The sequence below is a fragment of the Saccopteryx leptura genome, chromosome 1, assembly GCF_036850995.1.
Source record: "Saccopteryx leptura isolate mSacLep1 chromosome 1, mSacLep1_pri_phased_curated, whole genome shotgun sequence".
NCBI lineage: Eukaryota > Metazoa > Chordata > Mammalia > Chiroptera > Emballonuridae > Saccopteryx > Saccopteryx leptura.
The window spans coordinates 280,896,645-280,901,924 of record NC_089503.1 but is presented as its reverse complement, the minus strand read 5'-3'; the positions used below and the strand labels follow the sequence as shown (position 1 = coordinate 280,901,924).

Sequence of the window (5,280 nt, the reverse complement as noted above, 5' to 3'; positions counted from 1 at the left end):
TTAAGTCCTAGTGATTACTGCTTCAAGCTGGAATTAGCAGCAGGTCCCAACCTACAATAGGCATGGGGTATTGAGAGGAGGAATAAAAAAGATACTATCCATTAAATAAAGTAACAAAATCAAATTGTCAATATCCACAGTAGAGATCTTCGAGGGATAAATAAAACTCAAATATTCAAGCAAGGCATAGTAGAGGCCCTTGTGTTTACAAGAAACGAGATCAGTTTATCTGCTACTTGGAAGAAATACCTTAGGTTCGTGAACGATGTCCTCGGGCCTTCAGTGGCAATTCCCAGCATGCTGGGCAAGGTCAGGTCACAAATAGCTGGAGCAGGGCTAGAAGAGACTGAACCCTCCCTCCATGGAGCAAGGGGGCAGCTTACCTTCTCATGTCCCTCTTTCCACAGCAATGATGTGTCCCTTGATGGGGCTGGGAAGCTTAGCAGGCTTCAGTTCAATGACTTTTCTTTCCACTCTTAAGCAGGACCCTGATGGAATCCTATAAAGCTCTTTAGGGTGCTGGAGCCTTTAAGAGCTTATGCTGGGGAGGGGGAGGAGGAAGGGCACAAAGAAAACTAGATAGAAGGTGACGGAGGACAATCTGACTTTGGGTGATGGGTATGCAACATAATTGAATAACAAGATAATCTGGACATGTTTTCTTTGAATATATGTACCCTGATTTATTGATGTCACCCCATTAAAATTAATAAAAATTTATTTATTAAAAAAAAAGAGGCCCTGGCTGGTTGGCTCAGTGGTAGAGCGTCGGCCTGACGTGCGGGGGACCCAGGTTCGATTCCCGGCCAGGGCACATAGGAGAAGCACCTATCTGCTTCTCCACCCCCCCTCCTTCCTCTCTGTCTCTCTCTTCCCCTCCCGCAGCCAAGGCTCCATTGGAGCAAAGATGGCCCGGGCGCTGGGGATGGCTCCTTGGCCTCTGCCCCAGGTGCTAGAGTGGCTCTGGTCGCGGCAGAGTGACACCCCGGAGGGGCCCTGGTGGGCGTGCCGGGTGGATCCCGGTCGGGTGCATGCGGGAGTCTGTCTGACTGCCTCTCCCCGTTTCCAGCTTCAGAAAAATACAAAAAAAAAAAAAAAAAAAAAGAGCGTATGCCAAAAGTTGGTATTTTCTGACCTCTTTTGGGCCTTATTTGCCTTTTCTGTTACTTCCTTGGTTATTATAGACCTTAAAAGCCATGCTCAGCCTGACCTGTGGTGGCGCAGTGGATAAAGCATCGACCTGGAAATGCTGAGGTTGCCGGTTTGAAACCCTGGGCTTGCCTCGTCAAGGCACATATAGGAGTTGATGCATCCAGCTCCTCCCCCCTTCTCTCTCTCTCTGTCTCTCCTCTCTCTTTCTCTCTCTCTGTCTCTCCCTCTCCTCTCTAAAATGAACAAATAAAAAAATTAAAAAATTAAAAAATTAAAGCCATGCTCAGAAGATCTCACTGATGGGCTTGACTAAGAGAGCAAAGTTGGGAATCCAGTGTCTAAAGAAGCCTATTAGACCAAGGAAAGAAAGAATTTAATATGTGGTGGTAGGTGGTTGTGTTACATCCTAGGAGACAGGCCACAGCAGATGCAAAGTAAATTTTATACGTTTTATTGCAGACCTGCACAGGGACTGCAGGCAACCCATGCAAGGGAGCACTGCAGCCCCCCAAACCTGCGCAGGGGATGCAGGTAACCCACACAGGGGAACACTGCAGCCCCCCAAACCTGCGCAGGGACTGCAGGCAACCCACGCCTCCAAAGAGACTGGAGCACTGCAGCCAACCAAACCTGCGCAGCCAACAAATTGCGCAGGGACTGCAGCCCCCCAAACCTGCACAGGGACTGCAGCCCCCCAAACCTGCACAGGGACTGCAGCTCCGAGCTTCTAAAATGGCTCCTTTTTATAGGGTGGCTATCTAGGATGAGCAAGCATCATACAGAAGCTGATGTGGCTGTTAGTCATTGGCTAGGGAGGTCGTGCGCAGTTACGGGGGGGGGTATTACTCAGTGGAGAATTTCAAACATAAACTTCTGATAAGGGTCTCTAACTCAATGCAGGATGTTGCTGAACTCTTTGTTCTCAGCGTCACAGGGACCTTGTACACTCTTGGCAGCCCCAGCATGTCAGTACTCCCTGAATCTAACATTCTCCCATCTCTTCTGGGCATAAATCAAATCCTTGATTCTTCATCAGTGGGGAGAATGGTATAAGGCTGGGGCTCATGAGAATTTTCTACTTTAGCTGTAGCTATAAGCTAATTAGGTCAGGGGTCCTCCCTAGTATGTGCTGGCACGCTGATAGTGTGCCCTTAGTACTACAAGCTTTACGGACTAATTTCTTTCTGCCTTGCATTTTTCTTCTCTGTACTAACTTCTTACAACTTGCACAAACCTGCAACTTACACAAACCTTCTGCAACTTACATAAACCTTCAACTTTTATGCACTTTCTTATCCAGGAATAATTGGCCTTCATAACAACTTACTTTTTCCTTTCCTTTTCAAAAGTACCTCTACACCTTATACCTTCTATTATCAAAACCATACAATTCCTTTCTAATTTATCAGAATTCTTAATTCCTAAAAACCTTAACCTTCAGCAAAGACTAAGTTAGTACTAAGTAATCCTCTTTTAAAGATTGCTTTTTGGAGGTGTCCTTTTCATAAGTAGCCTATTGGACACATGACCAATATTCACAGATTATTCTATAGTGGTAGCTATGAGCACATACATAACTTTCATTTACCTTGTAGCTTCTCTCTCAGCCAAGGGACTTACACTCCCTTTCTGTATGACTCATAGCAGTGCATGCATCAAACCTTAAGATGACTTACTTGGCTTTCCTTTACCTTAGTTTCCCTCCCTCCCCAAAGTCTCCATACGTGGACCAGTTAACTTCTGGTTTGTGGCTGAAGCAGGGCATGCTGTCCTTCTCAGGGTCAGCTTACAAGGGTTGGCAGGGTCAGTCTTCGCTGTCCACAAAGGTGTCTCTGCTGGGACTGCAAGCTTCAGCTGGCTGCAGTGGACCCAGGCGGGTATGACTTCTACCTTGGCAGTAGTAGGAGTGGTCAGGATCATGGTGTCTGGACCCGTCTACGTGGGAGTCAGTCCTTGGGTGGTGTACTGCTAGAAGTGCCTCTTGGACAGTCTTTGAACAGTTTGCTGAGTAACCTATAAAACCTGTAAGTACTTAGGGAAAGGGTGTTACATTTCTATACTTTGCAGTTAGAGTTTAAGTCCTAGTGACTACTGCTTCTAGCTGGAATTAGCAGCAGGTCCCAGCCTATAATAGGCATGGGGCATTGAGATAGGAGGAACAAAGGAGACACTAAACATAAAGCAATAAAACCAGTCTGTCAATACCCACAGTAGAGATCTTTGAGGGATAAATAAAACTTAAATATTCAAGCAAGGCATAGTAGATGGCCCTTGTGTCTACTTGGAAGAAATACCTTAAGCTCCTGAACGATGTCCTTAGGCCTTCAGTGGCAATTCCCAGCATGCTGGGCAAGGTCAGGTCACAGGTAGCTGGAGCAGGGCTAGAAGACACTGAACCCTCCCTCCATGGAGCAAGGGGCAGCTCACCTTCTCATGTCCCTCTTTCCACAGCACAGACATGTCCTTTGATGGGGCCGGGAAGCCTGGCAGGCTTCAGTTCAATGACCTTTCTTTCCACTCTGGAGCAGGGCCTTCATGAAATGCTATGAAGCAAGCCCTTTAGGGCACTGGAGCCAAAAGTTGGTATTTCCTGACTTCTTTTGGGCCTTATTTGCCTTTTCTGTTACTTCCTTGGTCATTATAGACCTTAAAAGCCATGCTCAGAAGATCTCACTGAGGGGCTTGACTAAGAGAGCAAAATTGGGAATACAACAACAGATAACCTCTAGCTTACTGCACTGTTATCTTTTGCCTGACTAAGCAGTGGCTCAGCCCTTGAGCCGGTGCCCAAGGAGGAGGGGCAAGTGCCTGAAACTGTGAGGGTAGCCTGCCGCTTCTCCTGCAGCCAGCTGCAGCCTGGCTGCCTTTTCTTTCTCTACCTCTGCTGCTATACTGGGCTGCATACTGACTGTGTCACCTGCCTGCAGGTGGGTGCTGGTGATAGTATGCTAGACTCTCTATGCTTTCTATGGGTCTAGCAATCCTTGGTTTGGCCAGTCTGCTCTTAACTTGGCCATTCCAGTAGCAGACAAACAAACCAAATATGCACACAAAACAAACAAAACTTCTAAACCAAAACCAAAGGGAGAAGGCAGCATCCTGCGTTCCCAGACTGATCAGGTGGCATCCCGCCTGCTCCACTACACCCTTTTCTAACCAGAGCTCTGTTTCCAAATATTCAAAGAGGAAGCTTTCTTACCAAACAGTCTCAAGACTCCAAATGTTTCAAATCAGCCAAATTCAGTTTCCAAACGGCAACTGCCGGAGGCTGGCCAGCTACCAATGTCTGCTGCAGCCCACTCCGTGAGGAGGGGTCTTACACGGTCTATCTCGCTGGGGCCTCCATCTGTTACATCCTAGGAGACAGGCCACAGCAGACGCAAAGTAAATTTTATACGTTTTATTGCAGACCTGCACAGGGACTGCAGGCAACCCATGCAAGGGAGCACTGCAGCCCCCCAAACCTGCGCAGGGACTGCAGGCAACCCACGCCTCCAAAGAGACTGGAGCACTGCAGCCAACCAAACCTGCGCAGCCAACAAACTGTGCAGGGACTGCAGCCCCCCAAACCTGCACAGGGACTGCAGCCCCCCAAACCTGCACAGGGACTGCAGCTCCGAGCTTCTAAAATGGCTCCTTTTTATAGGGTGGCTATCTAGGATGAGCAAGCATCATACAGAAGCTGATGTGGCTGTTAGTCATTGGCTAGGGAGGTCGTGCGCAGTTACGGGGGGGGGTATTACTCAGTGGAGAATTTCAAACATAAACTTCTGATAAGGGTCTCTAACTCAATGCAGGATGTTGCTGAACTCTTTGTTCTCAGTGTCACAGGGACCTTGTACACTCTTGGCAGCCCCAGCATGTCAGTACTCTCTGAATCTAACAGTTGGAGACTGTGGAGGGTCTGAGTGTGATTTAGGGTGAGACCTCAGGTAGTGGTGGTTAAGGTGATGCCCAGATAGACTATGGACTGAGAATGAAGTTGAGCCTTAGCAGAAAAGACGCAATATCCCTTTACAGTGAGGAAGTTAAGAAGGGTGGTAGTGTGTCTCCTTGAAGCAGGCAGGGAGGGGCTGTAGAGGAGTAGGTTATCTACATATTGTAAGAGAGTACTAGTTTTGAGATTGC

The 5,280-nt window shown here is 47.8% G+C and overlaps 1 long non-coding RNA gene across 1 annotated transcript; it reads right to left on the bottom strand.

Annotated features, from left to right (window-relative positions):
* Positions 1 to 1,587: 1,587 nt before the first annotated feature.
* Positions 1,588 to 3,419, bottom strand: LOC136389323 (uncharacterized). The gene is made up of 2 exons (XR_010748296.1): positions 2,844 to 3,419; positions 1,588 to 2,740 (listed from the first exon to the last, which is right to left on the bottom strand). It is a non-coding gene; the product is annotated as an uncharacterized lncRNA (long non-coding RNA).
* Between the last annotated feature and the right edge of the window lie 1,861 nt (positions 3,420 to 5,280).